General features: G+C 47.5%; 1 protein-coding gene and 1 long non-coding RNA gene across 3 annotated transcripts in view; one reads left to right on the top strand and one right to left on the bottom strand.

Annotated features, from left to right (window-relative positions):
- LOC142830475 (uncharacterized) overlaps positions 1 to 8192 on the bottom strand; it is a 33989-nt gene extending 25797 nt beyond the window's left edge. The window contains exons 1-2 of the long non-coding RNA XR_012905752.1: positions 7768 to 8192; positions 6041 to 6127 (exon numbers count right to left, since the gene is read on the bottom strand). This is a non-coding gene — a long non-coding RNA (uncharacterized LOC142830475). The remainder of the gene's footprint in view (positions 1 to 6040; positions 6128 to 7767) is intronic.
- Positions 8193 to 8691: 499 nt separating this feature from the next.
- The window catches only part of LOC102463015 (E3 ubiquitin-protein ligase MARCHF8), a 160117-nt gene continuing 149310 nt past the window's right edge, over positions 8692 to 19498 (top strand). Inside the window, exon 1 of one of the 2 annotated variants that reach the window (XM_075935710.1) lies at positions 8692 to 8847. The gene's annotated coding sequence lies outside the window, so the exon portion shown is untranslated. The remainder of the gene's footprint in view (positions 8848 to 19498) is intronic. The other variant, XM_075935713.1, reaches the window with a different exon arrangement.

Below are 19498 nucleotides of genomic sequence, written 5' to 3'. Positions count from 1 at the left end.
ACTGCAAAAGTGATGTGCTTTTGTGCAAGAAAGCTTCCACACTGCATGGACGCTCTTGCGCAAGAAAGCTCTGATGGCCGTTCACAGAATGACCATCAGAGCACCTATGCTTTTTCTCATTGGGGTTGCACAAGAAACTCCTCTGGAGCGTCCACACTTGCCTTTTTGCTCAAGAACTCTTGCGCAAAAGGGAGTTATGCCTCTTAAAAGGAGGTTTACCTACGGCGGAAAAAGCTCTCTGTTCTGCCGTTTTACTCTTGCTTTCCTAGCGCAAAAGCACATTTGAGGTGTGGACGCTCCACGGGTTTTTGCGCAAAAACCTTGCGGTGTAGACGTAGCCAAAGAGTTTACATTCCAAACAGGGACAGAAAAAGGAAGTACTGTACTGTTGTCCCCACTGTACAGCTGCAGAACAGATGTTAATTTTGCATGGAGATTTGCTTAACGTTACATGGAGAGCTAGTGCAACGCCCAACAGGCAGAACAGAACCTGGGACCACTGGCACCTGCCAGGCTCCTCTCGGGGTACACACTGATCACAACCGCCAGCACCACAAGAAGAGACCAGAAAGAGGGAGGTCTCCCACAAGCAAGGCTAGGGACAAGCGTAGGGGGCGACCCGAGTCAGGCCACCAGACTGCACCTTGCCTCTGCAGCTGAGCTGACAAAGGGAGCCCAGGAGCTGCAAACCCCAGCTCCAGACGGATCTCTGCCACCAAGAGAAAGCTGTGTGCCTTTGATGCCTGAGGCTTTTCAAGCAGCCCTGGACCTAATGTAGAGCACGGCACCCTTCTCCTCACCGGCACAGGCCGTGTCTAGGGCTCCTTCGAGAGGCAAACCAGCCACGATTGCTTAGCGATTGCCCACACCGACCCACGGCTCTCTGGCACCGCAACTGGATCGAAGGAGCAAATCTTCTAAACTGGGGCTCGCTGCCTAGACACAAAGCCCCTCCTCAGTCTTTCCGCCGAGACCCCAGAGTCAGAGGGGGACTCTGGTAGGTCCCGCCACAGCAGGTACAGACGGTCCATGTCCACCCACAACTGACACGGCTACACAGCACCTCGGCCAGCCCAATGGCAGGGCCCCACGCAGTGGCCCTTTCGGACTTCCTGGTTCTTCGTCAGAGCCAAGCTCAGAGCCGTTACCCAGGGCATCACTGCACCTATTGGCTCTGGCCTCAGCACCGTCTCTGGCACAGATACTGCCAAGATCGTTGGCACTGCCACCATTGTCCTTTGCGGCCCAAGCTGTCTTTGGCCAGATGTCTTTGTCATCTTCCCAGATGAGGTGCTGAGGAGTACGACCCCTGCCCCAGCGCTGGGAGACAATAAGGTCCTGCCGCAGCAACTCAGCAGAGTCGCCCAAAGTATCAACATCCAGGCAGAAGAGGTGATAGAGGACGCCACTAAGACACTGTGGCAAACCCGGTGTCATTGCAGCCACAGCGAAACGCAGTGAGAGTCGTTACTTTGTACCATCCAAAGGGTCTGAACACCTTTACGCCCCTCCTCCTCCTATTCCTTGGTGGTAGATGCTCTTAACCAGCATGAGTGTCAGTGGTTCCAAGGTCAGGCTCCTCAGAAGAGAGAGGCAAAGGGGCTGGACTTGTACGGTGGAAAGATCTACTGGACGGGCAGACGACAACGCCGCATCTAGAACCAACAGCCCTTGGTTAGCCAATACAGATTCGATACCAGCAGTGCAATGGCCAAGTTTACGGAGCTGCTCCCATAGGACTCCCGCACCGTGTTCTCAGCCCCCGTAAAGGAGGGCAGACTTATCTCAAGAGCATCCCTGCAGGCTGCTCTGGATGCGGCGAATGCAGCTTCAAGAGCTATGGCCACTGGCTTTGCCATGCACAGGAGGGGCTTGGCTACAAGTTTCGGGTCTGCCTTACAAGGTCCAACAAACCCCCAGGACCTCCCGTTTGAGGGCAAGTCTCTCTTTTCAGAGAAGACAGACAAGAACCCTTGGTCAGTTACTTCTTAAAGGGCCTAGCCAGACTTTACCTGCAGGTCCGTAAGCTGGTCCCTTGTTGGAATCTCAGCTTAGTCCTGTCTACACTCATGGGCCACCATTCAAGCCACCTGCCACGTATTCAATGCTTTACGTATCCTGTAAGATGGCATTTCTGGTAGCTAACTTCTGCCAGAAGGGTGTCCGATCCACATCTGGCTTTCCTCCCGAAAGCGATCTCCCAGTTCCACATGAATCAAGACCTCTTTCTTCCTATGTTTTATCCTAAATCACGTTCTAACTCCTGTGAGCAGAGGCTACGCTCCCCAGATGTGTGCAGAGTACTGGCCTTTTATACTGAGGAGTAGGGAGGTTGGTAGCACACTTTACTGGGCGCCATGGAGATGCAACTTCCAGGCCGATGGTATTTTCCAGCTAACATGCCCCTATGTGCGCCAACACTGGACTGGAATGGACAAGAACAACACATCTCCAAGAACAGCAGTTACGAGAAGGTGAGTAACCATTTTTTGTCATGGTTGATTCTTCACTACTGAAAATTCTTAAATCAAGATGAGATTTTTTTCTATAAGACCCATAGATTCCAAGGCTAGAGGGGACCAATGTGAACTTCTAGTCTGACCACCTGCTTAACACAGGCCAGAGACCTCCCCTAAAATAATTCCTAGCGCAGAGCTTGTAAAAAAAGAAGTCCCTTCTGGAGTCGGAATCTATGAATAAATCGTGTTCTGGCTAAAAGAGCTTTACAACTGGAAGGAAACTATTTTAAAATATACTTCTTGGCCACCTTTCAAATCTATTTTCTAATCCTCTCCTTAATCCAGGCCTCAGCTCTGCGCACTATTCTACACCATTGCATCGGGATTATACATTCTAATCACAACTGCACAATGAATACTGATGTAATTAGATGCTCTGCATAGAATCAGAAATGTAAAACAATACCTAATCAGCAAAACAACTTGAACTGCTTGGGATTTGATTAAGGGGGTTAATAGGTTGGAAGCCAGATGCAAAAGTGACTAAAAGGAAGAACACAGGGTTTAAAACACCTTTTTTTTTTGGTCTTCCCCTCGTTTTTAAACAAAACTCCATGATTTTAGAATAAAGGGCCAGTTAATTCTCCTTCCTCGTTTCCCTCCATAAAGCGCATGCATATATACTCAAGATGTCTTTTTTTTCTTTTTAAACTGCTTTTTCTGTTGGATGAAAGACTGGATGTTGGTCTATGCTTCCTGGTCAGATACTTACTGGAACTTCAGATCGGAAGGACTATAGTGCAGTCATCTTGCTTGGGGTACAGTGACTGTTTGCTAAACCTCAGTAGCGTGATCACAGCCATTTAAGATACAGGTGAGTAATAAAATACACTTAAACCTCTGTGCTCCAGCTTGCTCGGACTAGGAACAGCGACCCACAGCCAATGGGAGCTGCGATCGCCTGTACCTACAGAGGCGCAAGTAAATATAGCGGTGGGGGCCTGCCAGGTGCTAACCCTGGCACACTGGATCTAGCCTGCGGATGTCGCCTGGTTCCTGTATAATCTCCCTTCTCGTCCATTCAGTGTTTCAGGTCCTTTTTTCACATCCCCTGTTAATCTCTTTTCTAAGGTCTTTTCAGTCTCTCATGTCATAGGTTTTCTAGGTCCTTCATTCTCATCACTTTTTTCAGAACCCCCTCCCATTCAGCAATATCCATGTCAAAACCCCTTTCTGTGACTCAGTTACCCCCAAACCACGTCTGTCTCGTCTGTTAGACTGTAAACTCTCCAGGTCAGGGACTGTCACTTATGTATTTGTACAATGGGATTCTGATCTCAGTTGGGGCCTTTAAGCAATAGACCTGCAGAGCTTGTCAGATGGGACAGGAATGCTCCGGACTTTACTCCAGCCCATCTGTTCTTTTTGTACAACATATAAATGAGTGTTAGTGGAGGTTCTGCGAGGGCAGAGAGTGGCACACCTCTGCAGAGGCCGGCTAGCCGAGACGGCTCAGCAGAGTTCTTAGCAGTGCAGCTGGGAGAAGAGCCTGTCGTGATGGTCCAGGAAGAGCACAAGATGCCTCCGTGGAAGGTCAGCGGCAGTAGCACGCAGGACGTACAGTCTGTCTAGCTAAGCTGGGGTGTATTCTGCCAATCGTTTAACTCCACTTCAGAGCTTGACCACCAGGGGGCAGTCACCACAGAACTAGACTCTCCCGTGGTGTTCATGGCTGTGAAGGGAGAGGCTGCTGGGTAATCTAAATTCTACACACATCTAAATATTCTCACTCACAAGTCAGAGATAAGGATGTAAAATCCCCTTCAATTGGTTAACCAATTAAACATGGTTAACCAGTTAACCGATTAAAGGGGGCACGGCGGGAGTGGGAGGGGGCACTCCACCCCAAGGCCAGAGCAGCCCCCGCCTGCGGGGCACCCGAGCACGGCCACATGCCTCCGCAACATTTGATCCAACATACGAAACATTCCACTAGACAACCTCAAGCTGGTCAATAGAAAAAAAATGGACTTTGATGCGAAGGCCACTTATTACATCCCCGTTATCTAGGATTGCATGCCTCTTTAAGAACGTTGGGCTGTCAGTTCTATAAGGCTGCACCACGCAGCTATTTCTTCATCTGAAAGGTGAGGTCTTTTCCTGCCCACTAGGACTGATTTCCTTTAAGGGCTTTACCTGTGAAGGGAAACCTCCCCTTTACCCTCCCTTCCCCTCGCACCTTAGTTCTGGCAGGTTCGACAGGGGCCCCATTTGAACCTCTATTCACTTGCTTCCTTTTGCACATCTGTTATAACTTCTGCTTTTGGTAGCAGTTACATCAACTAGAACAGGGGTGGGCAATGATTTTGTGTGGGGGGGGGGCTCTCCAAGATTTTGGAAAGTGGTCAAGGGCCACACTTTTCTGTGGAGGGAGGTGCGGGGTCTAGGATGGGGGTTGGGTGCAGATTTAGAAACTGCTTACGATTTAGAAGCCAGACAAAAGACAGGAGGGGAAACAGAGGCACAAAACCATGCCCAAAGTTACACAGCAAGTCAATGGTAATGCTGGGAATAGAATCTAGGTCTCCTCTCAGTCCGCTCTGTTTTCTATTATACTTTGGGGCTTCTGATTTTCAGTTTTAACTAGTGAAACCCCCCCGATTTGAAAAAGCGAGAGAGAAAAAGAAATTGGTCTTTATGTAATAAACGCTGGAAAATGTTGCTTATATCTAAGGACTTTGGCATAGCTACATGGAGCAGCAATGTTGGCTACAGGGGTGTGACTTCTCAAGTGCACTGATGTGATGAGCATGAATTGATCCACACAGACCCTGCTGGCTTGCACTAAGAGCTCCCGTTAACATAGTGCTGTTTGAAACCGTACTGCCCTAAAGCACACTAAGGAAAATCACAAAGGGATTACTCATTACATACTACACTACTATCCAGTGTTGTATTTATTATATACTACCATGAATAATCTCATTGCAAATTTCCCTGCTGTCAAGTGATATTTAATGTACACTACAGTATACACACAGTAAGCCCTCAACCTGATTTGACATCTATATACACTCAAAAATTGCTGGCAATTAAGTATCCCTCACAATTAAATAAATGAACTTTGAAAACCAGAAGCCTTAATGATATCACACTGCCTGCAAATGATATGATTATTATAATCTACACGCCATATACAGCAGTGGAAAAAACTTTGGATTACAACCAAAGCTTGGTTGGCCTTAGTCAATAACAGAATGAAGAAGCCAACCCATCTCCATAGAAACAAATGATGGTGCCCAAAATAGTGCTGCTTCATCCAGCAGGTGGCACATTCCCTTCCGCATCAGTACAGGTGCAATGCCCCAGCCTGGAGGCAAGAGACTTTGTGATGCTTTTCACAAGAGTTTGGAATATTGTTAATTCTGTTGCCCTGACCACATTTTAATCAGAATTCCAACTTGCCCCCCACATGAAATTTACTCTTCAGTTTCTTTTTAAAAAAAACTACTGTAAAGTGTTGCTAGGGGAAAAGGGTTGCTAAAATTCACAGCTGAAAGAGATGCCTTTTGGTGGCCTACCTCTGGGGCATGCCTCCATAAGATTGTCGCTCGTTTCAGTGCCCTTTCCTCCATCCTGCAATGGGTGGGTGGAACAGCCCTGCACTCCTGTAAATCAGTGACATTAAAATGCACTCAGGATACAGATTACAGAAAACTTGTACCATGCTCAGAGAACAACTCTCACATGACCCTCTTCTGTTTTGTCAAGTTCACATTAAAAGTTGGCAAAGTCAGCTTTCTTCGGGAGTCGTCCCTGTCTCCCCCCCCCCCCCCCCCCCCACACACACACACACACACACACACACATTTGCAGGTCTCATAAAATTTCTCATTGTTGGGCTGGGAAGTGAACTGTCTCTCCCTCTTTACATAATTCTCATTTCCCTTTATTCTTATTTTACAAAGACTGGCAGTCTCCAAACCTATCGGAGAAAATAAATGTGAACAGCTCTGGCCCTCTGGAGCAAGTATCTACCATTTATGGAATGAAAGCAAGAAATGACTACGGATCTTGCAGCAGCCAGAAATAACATTATGGTGTAATTTTATTGCACCAAGGATCTTTCATAAGATTATTTTCTTAAAAGATTTCCACCTTTTCTTTCTTGCATAACTCCTCTTTGTGCCTTTCTTTCTTTGACTATATCTATTTATTTAATCGTTTTCTTCATAGCTTTTCATTCTCAAATCTCTTGGATTAATTTTATGCATTTAGAAACTGAAGCCTACTGTTACATGACTTAAATACTCTAGCACAAAAGAGCAATTGATGACACAAGAATATTTGCTATATTCTTTAATGCATGTTTCCATCTGGAGAGTTGGATACCTAATTCTCTCATGCCTCTTGTGTACACTAGAAGAGTGTACCATTGTAAATATATTAGTGTCGTTAAACTGATATGCCCCCAGCTTCTTGGGTGGATGCACTTTGATCAGTATCAATGTTTTTTGTATCAATAGAACTATTCGGCTGTGTCTAGACTGGCCACTTTTTCTGGAAAAGCAGCTGCTTTTCTGGAAAAATTTGCCAGTTGTCTACACTGGCCACTTGAATTTCCGCAAAAGCACCGACGATCTCATGTAAGATTGTCAGTGCTTTTGAGGAAATACTATGCTGCTCTCGTTCGGGCAAAAGTCTTTTTCTAAAAAACTTTTGCGCAAAAGGGCCAGTGTAGACAGCAGAGATTTGTTTTCTGCAAAAAAGCCCCGATTGTGAAAATGGCAATCAGGGCTCTTTTGCGGAAAAGCGTCCGTGCCAATCTAGACGTGCTTTTCCGAAAATGCTTTTAACCAAAAACTTTTCCGTTAAAAGCATTTCTGGAAAATCATGCCAGTCTAGACATAGCCTTCCTGAATAGGAAGGGAATAACTTAACAGTATAAGGCACTTTGATACTAATATAACTACATCCATGAGGTTATACTAGTAAAAAAGTCATATTCCTATCCAAAATAGTTATTCATCTCTCAAGTGTTGAAAAAAAACTAGGTGTAATTGTTTTTATGCTTGCACTAGAACAGGAAGAACTATTGGAGTGGGCGATGTGGTTTATATGTGGGGTGTTTTTGTTTTGTTTTGTTTTGTTCTGAGGAAGGTGGGCGGGGATGGTTGATGGAAGATGGTGAGGCTACTCGAATACAGAAGCCAGGTCACTATCTCTGGGCCCTTTTACTGGCTTTGCATCTGACTCATTGTGTCAGCATAGATAAGTCTGTTTCCTTTCTGTGCATCAGCTTCCTTACCTGTGAAATGGGGAGAAAAACTTCTTCCTGGTAAAGTCTGAGATTACGTGATGATGACTGCAATGCTGTTCTCGGCCGGTCATCAGCTGCCCATGGGTAGTCCAAGGACATGGTGTCCCAGGTTGCAGTCTTCCTCCTCAATTGGTCATCCCTCATAGTGGGAATAGGACACTTGCATGCACCTTCCCACTGGCATGGGGGGCAGAGGTGCAGCCCTGGGAATCCGGGTGCCTCACAGTGCTGCAGAGCACCTTAAGGGACTGGGAGCACCACTGTTTTCACATGGGCAAGAGGGGTGGGAGGGGTCCTCAAACCCCCAAACACCAGGCACCCGTCACCAGCTGGAATGTCAGGGGCCTGTGGGCCCCGCATCTCCCACCCCTGGGTGCCAGGGCCCTGAGGGCCCCGCATCTCTCCCCCCCCCCGGGTGCCAGGGCCCTGAGGGCCCCGCATCTCCCCCCCCCCCGGGTGCCAGGGGCCCTGAGGGCCCCGCATCTCCCCCCGCCGGGTGCCAGGGCCCTGAGGGCCCCGCATCTCCCCCCCCCCCCGGGTGCCAGGGGCCTGAGGGCCCCGCATCTCCCCCCCCCCCGGGTGCCAGGGGCCTGAGGGCCCCGCATCTCCCCCCCCCGGGTGCCAGGGCCCTGAGGGCCCCGCATCTCCCCCCCCCCCCGGGTGCCAGGGCCCTGAGGGCCCCGCATCTCCCCCCCCCCGGGTGCCAGGGCCCTGAGGGCCCCGCATCTCCCCCCCCCCCCGGGTGCCAGGGGCCCCGAGGGCCCCGCATCTCCCCCCCCCCCCCGGGTGCCAGGGGCCCCGCATCTCCCCCCCCCCCCCCGGGTGCCAGGGGCCCCGCATCCCCCCCCCCCCCCCCCCCCCGGCCCTGCGGCGGCTCCCGGGGGCGGTCCCGGCCCGGCCCCGCCCCGGCCATGGCGGCGGAGGCGGGGCGGGCGGCGCGGACGGGCAGGCGGGCTCCGGTGTAAACAGGAGCCGCGAGCCCGGCGCCCCCGGCCGGCTGCAGCCGCCGCCCCGCAGGAGCCGCCCCCGGCCATGGGCAGCCGGCCCGGGCCCCGCGCGGGCAGCGAGGTAAGCGCGGGCCGGGCCCCCACTCCCCAGGACAGCCAGGAGGGGGCTGGGACCCCCGGCTGGGGGACACTGCCCCCCCCACGAGAGCTGGGATTGGGGGCAGCGTCCCTCCCGCATGGGGGGCTCGCACCCTTCCCCATAACCCGCACTGGGGCTGGGGGGGCTCCCCCCGGTGTGATAGTGGAAAGGGGTCCCCCCTGCCCCCCAGCAGTGTGACAGGGGCATCCCTCCACCCCTGACCCACACGCCTGGCCACTGACCCTCGGGTGAGTGTATGGGGGGACGGGGCGCTGCCCCCCGGAGAGAGCGGCGAGCAACAGGCACCCCCCCAGCAAATGGAGATGGGACCCCTCTCCCTATTGCCAGCACCCTACATGCCTTCCCCTCCCCTAACTCAGCCGGGGAACCCGGTACGCTCTGTGCCCAACGAAGCCCACCGGACTCGGGATTGTTTTGGCTGCAAAGTTATTCGTATTTTGGTGATGCGCCTGCATGGGCCGGTGTAAAAAGTAAGAGGCTCATCCTATCTGCTGCTGAGCTGAATATGACACTAGTTGTAGCTTGTGCTTGAGTCTGTGGGACAGCTTGCTTGCGATTAACTTTCAGGCCTTGGCATGTCAGCTGTTGTGTTGCTAAGGAAATAGTGAAATGAGAATGGGAAATGATGGGGGCCAAATTTTGTGCAGACTCCGGCTCTGTGTGACAGTCTGATAACGCCTAACTCAGTGCAGAATCGGGTGCCAGAACAAAAGGGCTTGTTTTTTTTTTATTTTTCTGTGTTTCGGTGCTTAATATAGAGCTTTATAACGCCTAGTATTATTTTCCATCAGTGCAAAGGTTCTGCTTGGAAAATTGTAAGTTTCATGTTTATACTCTGTGTTTCTATATCAGCTATGCTAAGTTTACTAATATAAGGATTATGCCCTTACCAATAACTGCCTTCCCTTTGCTATATTAAGCTGAATGTTATCATGGAAGGTATAAATATGACTGAATACAAACCAGGATCAAACAGCTGGGTAGGAAGGTGTCATTTTCACACAGTTGCTTTTCAGGGGAGAGCCACACCTTGAACACTTGCATTAGCAGAAATTTAAAAAAACAAGTGTTGGGTAACTTTTATTCAGTGTAAACAGAAACAGAAATTCCAAACAGCTGAGAAACACAGTCATGATAGTTTTTAAAACAACTTTAGGAACTGGTTGCCAGATAGAAAGGACAGCAAGAACATTTCATCCACTGTCCTCAAGTGCAACATTTTCATCTTTTCTTCTTTGCAGCTGATTTCAAGTGCAGGGGAGAAAGCTGAAGGATTCTTGACTCTTACTGATTTAAACCTGAGTCCTCTAAGACTTAAATGTAGGGTAGTTTGTAGTTTTGACATTGTATAGCAGGTGTCTTAATTCTAAACTACCAAGAATAGTAGGTTTATGTAACTGAACAACTGCATAATCACATAGGAGATAAGCCACTGAAAGCTTGAGAGAGCAGGTGGAAAGTGAGATGGTGGAAAGAAGGGCTGGAAGGAGAGAGGAGAGAACTTGAATTCACCTTAGGATGTGACAGCAAGCAACACTGTGTCCTCAAGCCAAGCATCAGCACTATGCAAGTAGATAACCTGGAAGGGACTTGTACCACTGGAAAGAGGTTTGGAAAAATGCAAGGCTTGTCTACAGTGAGAATATTGACAAGAAAAGATTTTCCTGTGTGGGCTATCCGGCACCTGAAGCGAGGATATATGCTCCCAGAACTCACTGCACAGCCATACAAAGTCAAAATGGTTGAAACTGTGTCCAAAAGGACAACTAGAATTCAAAGGCTAGAAAATCTTCATGTTCCAAAACTGCTCGTGCCAGGTCTAGAAAGAGTGAAGAATTTCTATGGGGGTTAAATCTGATGGCACTAACAGATTACTACGTCCTGACTGTGTAGCTGTGTTCTACATGGATTTGCCAGGAAATACCAAGGGCTTTGCTCTTAGGGCTGTAATTCTGAATGAGTAACTTGTCCACCATTCACGGTTGAGAAACTGGATCCTCCCTTCTACTAATGCCCCTCTGTGATGAGAGATCTACTCTGGGCATCATGCCATGGTCTCTCCTCTGCTTTCCTTATTCCTTTTTTGTGGCCTGGCAGACAGACTGCTGGTCATGGGAGAGAGAGAGTAGGATGCTAGACAAGAGCTGTGAATTAATCCTACCTGTGAAGGAAAAACTTCCTTCTGCATTTCCTAGAAACTTTATAAAAGCCATTAAGAGCCGGATAGTCCTTAAGGTGATGGACAGTTTTAGTCCGTATTCTAAGTGTTAATGGAACAATAACTATGAATTCTCAGAGGGATAGCCATGTTAGACTAACTTTAAAAACAACTTTTAAAAAAACATGTAGTCCTGTGGTACCTTAGAGACTAGCACAAGTATATGTAGAGTATCATGAGCTTTCGTGGGCAAAACACACTTCTTCAGATGAGATGATCTGAGGTATAGCAATTGTGCCCTTCAGTCACTGGTACGATGACCTCTAATAATAGACACTTAGGGAAGAACAGGAAACTGGAGTTAACTTTGTAGGTGTAAAGATCTTTGGTAGTGGTGGTTGTTACTTGTACTCTCATAGCGTCTAGGAGCCATGGTCTTTCACCGGGACCTACTTGTTTTGTAAAACACTGCGTTTAGCCTGCAATGCAAAGCGGCGGGGCTGTGCAGGTGAAAGTTTGCACCTCTGTGCTGGTAAAAACAACAAAGAATCCTGTGTCCCCTTAAAGACTAATACAGGACTCCTCGTTGTTTTTGCTGACACAGATGAACACGGCTACTCCTCTGAATTGATGCTGGTAAAAAGGCCCTCTGGTTCAGAGTTTCTAGGAGCTGGTGGTTATTGTGGCCGCAAGTGGAGCTGAAGGCTTTACCGTGTGGGGATGCACCTGGAAAGAGATTTTCTTTTTTGCTGGGTGGGCAGAGGTGGCTCATTCAGCAAGGCCTACTAAGGCCTCATTCTGCATATAGGGCAAAGATCCCATACTGTAGTAATTCGTCACTGATATGGGACTGATAGGGAGGCTGGAGCAAGCTGTTCTTGGTCCCAGCTAGAGTAATTAAATAAGAGTTTTATTGACTAATGCTTTGGACCATGGATGGGCAAAAGGGCCTCCACGGGCCGGATTCGGCCTGCCAAGTGGGTAGATCTGGCCTGTGGAGGCCCTGATGCTCCCCTGCCCCCAGGCCAATTAGGCCTTGGGGGTGGGGGAGAGCACGTGAATTCTCCTTCCGCCCTGCCAGGGGTGCTGTGCGCTCCTTGCAGGACGGGAGGAGACTTCACATTCTTCTCCCCACCCCCTAGCCCCGCCTCCAAGCCCTGATTGGCCAGGGGGTGGGAGCGAGTGTGCAAAGTCTCCTCCCACCACCAGGCGCATGGGCACCTAGAGGGAAGTGCCAGCTGTTCAGGACAGCTGGTGATCTTGTCTGGGGAGGGTGGGTGCAAAGACTTCAGGTGCTCCCCAATCAGGGTCTGTGGATGGGGAAGTACAGACGGCCCTTCTGTCTGAGGCTCCACCCCTTCTGGGGCAGCTTAGGGCCACTTCACAAATTTCTGAAATGGCCCCCAGTCAAAATGTATTGCTCACCCCTGCCTTGGACAATGCCATGTTTTAAAAGACTCATTTGTCCCATGAATCCGTGGGCACATGGAGCTATGCTGGAACACACATTATATTTTGCATATTATAAAGGGTTAACTTTTCTTAACCTGTATATTATATCGTTTTAATGTTAACATTAATAGAAAATTTAAATCCACCCTTTTTACTTTATTTTAGTCTTGACCAGGCTAACATCATAGTACAATGGGAAAAAACAGGAAAATAAAAGGAGGTTGGAAGTTGGGGTATTTTGGGGGTATTTTTCCCCCAGAGGTTTAGGCACGTAACTTTCATTGAGAATTAAGAGCCATTTATCCTTAACAGTATTCACCAGGATTTTTAACAGCAACCTCTACTATACAAATGTTTTATGGCCTATACCCAGCTTAAGTAACGACAAAGGAAATATAAGATAAGGCATTTAGAATCCTATGAAATAACCTCCTAGAAACCCACCCTGTCCTCTTAAAAATGGTCTTTCTGCCTAACTCCTCCTTTCCTTCTGAAACGCTGCCAAGAAAAACAGCTCCTTTCTCATACTTCCATAATTCCCCAGAATTTGTAGCTAATTCCATGGAAAGTGTTTATGAAAACCACCTCTTTCAAAACCTGCCCCTTGCCTTATGGGTTTGTATTTGAGGAGTTTTTCATGATAAAGCTATTTCCTCCTACCCCTTTAATGTTTCTCCTATTTTCCTTAATGTCTCTATTTACTCAGGTTTGAACCACATAAGGTCTATTATTCTTTCCCAGTGACACGTAGCTACGAGATAAGACAGGATTATTATGAGTAATTTGCATTTAGATATTGGTCTGTGACTGTCCCAGTTCTGTGTGGGATGGGATTTTTCTCAAATTCAGAATGAGCCAATAAATGAGTCCTCTGCTGTAAGCAATTCAGATTAACAATAACTAATGGTGAACTTTAAAAAAAAGTTTTGGAAGTAATATAGACCCTCACATTGGGTAGGGTTGCCAGATGGTTTCAACAAAAATACTGGACACACTTGACATTACATCACAATCTACATTACAACTTCTTTAGAAAATACCGGACATTTATAGTTTCTCATTTATATTTTCTCAATTTGTTTCCCGAACAGAGACCTCAAATACTGGATTGTCCAGTTCAAAACCGGAGACCTGGAAAACCTAATTGTTTAGTTCTGCAAGACTTCTTCCCTTGAAGCAGCTAGTGCTAGCCAGGGACAGGATACTCGATGAACCCCTAGTCTGTCCTAGTATGGTCATTATTCCTGTAGAACAATTCTAATAGTACATACCTGAAGATTTATCCGGCATTGCTTGGGCCCTTAAGAGCAGGGAGTTTCAAGGGGAGTGCAGGAGTCAGGGCAGAGATGGAGGGACTCAGAGGGTGAGGGTGCAGGAGTCAGCGCAGGGGGATAGGATATGCGGGGGAGGGGAGTGCAGGATTCAGGGCAGGTCTAGAAGATCAGGTGATGGCAAGGATAACAGCAGCTCCTCCTGGGGGGCTGCCCCTCCCCAGGCTGACGGCTCCTCATGGTCAGGGCTGGAATTGGCTGCATGGCCCTCCCGGGCAGTGGGCGGATGCCTTCTTGGGGGACACGGGGCAGGGCTGGTTATCAGCTCCTCGCAGAAGGCTCCCCCTTGACTGGCACTGTGGCTGGGGGAGGGGCTTGGGGGGCAGGGAGCACCTTACCTAGGCCTGTGGTCGGCAATATAGAGAGCCCAATGGGCCACTCACTTTCTGGTGCAATCACCCCATTGTGGTAACTCTTCAGTGTAACTGTTCCCCGTAGCGCGCTGCCTCCTGTAGTCATTGCAGAGCATAACTGGCTCTCCTATTAGCCCCCCTCCTTTTCTGTGTTATGGAAACTAATCGAATTCCAGGTGCATCCCATTTTTCTGGTACAACCAAGCCCTGACCTTGCTTTATGTTAGGATAAGAAGAAGCTGCAGACCAAATTTGGTGGTTCTAGCTCTTACTGTTTAAGAATTCTTGAACAAAAGGACTCGGAGACGGTGGATAGATTTTCTCTCTCTCTCTCTCTCTCTCTCTCTCTCTCACACACACACACACGGCTTGCTGAGCCGCGGTGAGCCCCGTTCGCCAGCTGCGCTGTCCGGCGTTCTGCGCATGCGCAGATCACCTGTACCCTGCTCTTCCGGGATATAATATACTCTCCACGGGCAAGTATATTACATAGATTGTTGAGCCGTGTGTGTGTGTGTGTATTTATATATATTAGAGACAGAGAGCTAACGTGCAGAATTTACTTGCAGATTTGTTCTATTGATTTAGAGCTGAGATTAATCAGCAAGTCATAAAATTGGGACCTTGCTTTGATAATGGAATGAAAGATGATTCTACAGTCAAGGCATGTAACTAGAGTCCGGAGAAATTTGTTCTGTTCCAAACTCTGCCACAGATCCTAGTCAAATCACTTAACTATTTTATGCCTCGTTTTCTTCATCTGTGTAAGGGCACGTCTACACAGCAGGGCTAAAATCAGAAGAAGCTATGCAACTTGAGCTACGTCAATTGTGTAGCTTAAGTCCAACTAGCTTATTTCAGCTTTTGGAGCCGTCGACACAGCAGGAAGTTGAAGGAAGAACATTGTTCCTTTGACTTCCCTTACTCCTCATGAAATGAGGGTTACAGGAGTTGGAGTAAGAAGTCTTCCAGCTTGACGTTATTTCGAAATAAAGGCTGGCAGTGTAGATGCGCAGTATGTTATTTCATAATAACAGTCATTTATTCGGAAAGAATGCTGCTGTGTAGACATAGCCTAATAGAGCTAGGGACAAGAAGTTGCAAAGTTAAATGTAATGTTTGTATGGTGCTTTGAGAGCCTCAGAAAGAAGATACTGTTAGAGTGCACCATAATATTAGTATTCTGAGTTAGAAGTCTGGAGAAAGGGTGGCTGGATAGAAGACGGTTACGTGGTAAAACAGACCAGCCAACAGACTCATTCCGACTCAGTCTTTCTCTGAGTTCTCAGTCTGGCAACTATAGAAGTCTCTGGATGCTCACCTTCAGCTTGCCAGGGAAAAAAGAGCAAGAATGGCTCCACATCTGTTTCCTTGAAGTGCTCTTTATCATCCCTGCACAAGACAGACCAGTTCCTTGGACATCTGGGCTTCTCAGATGAAAGCTAGATAACATAACTCTGCATCCTCACATGATTCCCCTCTATTTACCCCAAATTTGGGGAGGGGGGTAGTAAATGTTGTGATGGCAGTTTTTGCCATAGCAGGAGACACACATTTTTACAACAAGCCTACACATTACCAAGTCATTGTTATGTATTTAGATTTATAAAAATGCTACAAAGGGGGCTAAAGGATGCATAGAGCAGCATATTTTAAGAATGAATGTGGGATATCCTTAGCATAGTGAGTATACTTGCTCCTGCTCCCTCTCCCCCCCCCCCCAAAAAACCAAGCAATCCATCCTCCCCGTTTTATTTTTAAAAGCATTTCAGTTCCTTTTTGAAGTGCAGTTCTGAAAAGTGACAGTACAAATGGTACCCGCTTCCTAAATGCATCTGCTTCCTCTGTGTTCTGGGTTAGAGCGGCTGACTTTGGTGACCAAAATAAGTTATCATGACTGACTCCTGTAGTCATTAATCTTGATGAGCCATCACAGCTGTGGAAGAGGGAGCTGAATTCTGTTCCTCTCAGCAGGGCTTAAAAATTAGTTTGACCTCGCTTTGCCGCTCAGGGCTGTGAACATTTCATGCCACGAGTTCTGTGATTAGCTCGGCCTAACTCCTGGTATAGACACAGCTGCGGCGACAGAAGAAGTCTTTTGTTGACCCAAAATACAGGACTATGTAGCACTTTAAAGACTAACAAGATGGTTTGTTAGATGATGAGCTTTCGTGGGCCAGACCCACTTCCTCAGATCAAAGTGGGTCTGACCCACGAAAGCTCATCATCTAATAAACCATCTTGTTAGTCTTTAAAGTGCTACATAGTCCTGTATTTTGTTTCAGCTACACCAGACTAACACAGCTACATCTCTATCATTTTTGTTGACCCAGTTACTGACTCTCAACCAACACAGCTGGAAAAGTGCCACTGTAGATGTACCCTAAGTCTCAGTCCTGGAAGACAGTGAAGTTGCACTCATGTCACTGAGCAGAGTCTGCTCTGCAGTGCCTATAGGCTGTGGGCAGCTGAAGTCAGGTTCGCTTTTCTGCGTGGAATTTCAGCAGTTGGGAGACGAGTTTGAGTCACATTGTCCGGTGTAGAAAGCAAAACCCAAGAGCAAATCTGACTCCAAGTGTGTCAGCAACTTGTACTTCCTGTTTGCTAGCAGTTTGAAGCGGTGGGAGGGGGGATTCAGTTCAGTATATTGACAATGCTACGGTGATGATTGAGATCCTTTTCCTGTTCACACAGTTACGTTTACGTCAGGGAACCTTTATTTTACTTAAATTTGTCATCACCGTTTCAGCAGCCAGTCAGTGAAAAAGCTTCCTTCAAACAGAAACCAGTCTTGTAGCAAGCTGAGGGAGTTCCTAGGAGGGCTATTTATATCTGCTTTCACTGTCACTAGGCTCCTTGGGTCACCCAGGACAGAGGAATAATCTCTTTGATCTCTCTATTTCTAGTTGTAAGAGCACAGCATGTTAGGGAGGGACAATCAGCGTGAGGCCACTCTGTCCCCTGTTATAATCCCTTGTAACTACAATATCATCATCTCTCACAAGAGCAAGGTGAATAGAAAGATCTAAATGTATTCCTGTATTCCAATACTCTGCAGAAAGATGGATGGAGATAAGCAGATGTGTTTCAGTACAGGGGTTCTGAAGTATTTTCATAGCTTGGCCCTTTGTACTAGGAGATTTCTCTTCCCCTCCCATTCACAACCCTGCTGAATCTTTTGGGCCTTGTTTCCCAGCAGTGCTTCCATCTGTCTCTTGTTTTCCATCTGTCTTTAAAACATACTTGGAGGGTAAAAGCTGGGCTAGATAGAAAGAGAGTTGGAGTGCTTCTTAGGTAACGGAAAGCAAAAGTCTTTAATAAGAACAGTCTAGCAAAAATGTCATCAGGTAATAATTTGCCTGGGCTGGAAACTGACTAGGAACAATGGCTGTGATAAGTAGACAGTCTTTTTCCTTGGGATGTACTGCAGATGCCTCTTGGAAACCCACCAGCTGTTTGACTTGCATGATTTGGTTTGGAACCCTAACGTTCCAGTATATAGAACCAGTTTCCCCTGCAGGGCTGCATGGTGAAGACGCGGCTACACTGGCATAGCAGGTTCTCTATGGCTAAAACGCTGGGCTGGGAGACAGGAGAGCTGGAGTTTGTCCAGTGAGCCTGTGACATATCTTGGAGTAAAGTCAATTACCTCTCTGTGCCCGTAACTACAGCCCAGACAATACCTGCCTTCCAAGGGTGTTGTGACTCTTGATTTTTGATTGCAAACTATTCTGAGATCCTTTGACAGAAGCAAAAAATGGTAGTTGGGTTAATAGATTAGGCTGTTCTTTTAAAAAAAAAAAAAAAAAAAAAAGGATTGATTTGATTTTACTAGAAGGAAAAAGAATAACCGAGGTAAACCTGACAGTAGTCTCTTCGTTAGGTGAGCACAGACCTAAAAGCTGTGCCAAAAGTAGTGTATGTGGTTAGAACGCCGAGGGTACTTCGTGTGCTCCCTGTTCTGCAAAACCAGTGAATGGGAGCTGCAAGGTTTTGCTGGGGGGGGGGAGGGGGCCGCTCACAAAGCCTCTCCCCTCTTCTCCCAGTCTGTGTTCGGAAAGCTACTCTGAACAGCGTGCAGCTGTGGGGCAGGCAGGGAGCCGGACAGAGTTCTCCCATGGGCTGGATCTGGCCTGCAGGCCATATTTTGCCTGCTTCTGTCCTAAGAAGTTCATCTGCTGGATCAATTTAATTCCTGGTGTACCTCCACAGGCTTTCGCTTCCTTCTCTGCCAGCATCTATGGACATGTCTGCACCAGGAAACTATTTCAAAATAACTGAATTTGACTTAACTCCCGATTTTACAAAATCAAACTAGCGTGTGCGCTCTATGGGGAAGCCTTGGATTGAGTCCGAGGCAGGCTCCGTTAATGTGGACACGCTATCTCGAAGTTAGAGTCCTGGGGAGTAATTAGTTTGAATTACTCGGGGGATGGGGGTAGTTACTTCGCAATAGCAGCATCCACGCTGTCTCTATTTCGAAATTAGCGTTATTCCTCGAGGAAAACAGGCGTATGTATTTTGAAATAAGCGACCTGTTATTTCAAAAGAACGAGCTTGCAAGTGTGGACACTCCGCTTGTTAATTCAACCTAAGGGGGGCTATTTTGAAATAAAGCCCTAATGTAGACCAGGGATACCAGGCCTCCCTGTGGCCCCTCCTCTTTTCTCCCTGCCTTTTGCTGATTGACTTGATTGGTTTATGTGAATTCAGCTGAGTTTTCTTGAGGACTGACAATCAGAGGGGGAGCCAAGTTAATCTGTAACTGGAAAACCTTAAAAAACAATGAATAGTCTAGCAGCACCGTAGAGACTAACAAAACATGTCGATGGGATCCCGAGCTTTCGTGGGCACAACCCACTTCTTCAGATGAAGAAATGTACAAAGTGCCCCCCACTAGTCCCCCTCTCCCTGGAGCGCCTGCGCCTTTGAAATGTACAAGAGCCCCTGCTGGATCAGAGAGTCCCAGATTTGGGTGGTTCCACCTGTAGGTAATTCTTTTCAGAAGTTACACTGAGATTAAGGCTGCATGCCGAAGCGCTTCAGTGGTGAAAATGACAAAGGTGGTGCATTTAACTCTCTCTGTTCAAGAAGGGCATGATCTAGGTTTTGACTTTTTTTTTTTTTTTAATTCCTCTTCAGTCTCCTTGGTGGCTGATGATGTTTGATTGTATTTTTGCTATAACCCAGCCAAAGCACCCAAGTGCCACTTGAGAAAGGAATTGGATTAATAGTGAATTTAATAAGCTGAACAATAGTATGGGCTTGGAAGGCCTGAAAATAAATCTTACTAGCCAGGAGGTGAACAGAGAGGAGTC

This window comes from Pelodiscus sinensis, chromosome 8, assembly GCF_049634645.1.
Source record: "Pelodiscus sinensis isolate JC-2024 chromosome 8, ASM4963464v1, whole genome shotgun sequence".
NCBI classification, from domain to species: domain Eukaryota; kingdom Metazoa; phylum Chordata; order Testudines; family Trionychidae; genus Pelodiscus; species Pelodiscus sinensis.
This window is presented reverse-complemented; position numbering and strand designations above follow the sequence as displayed.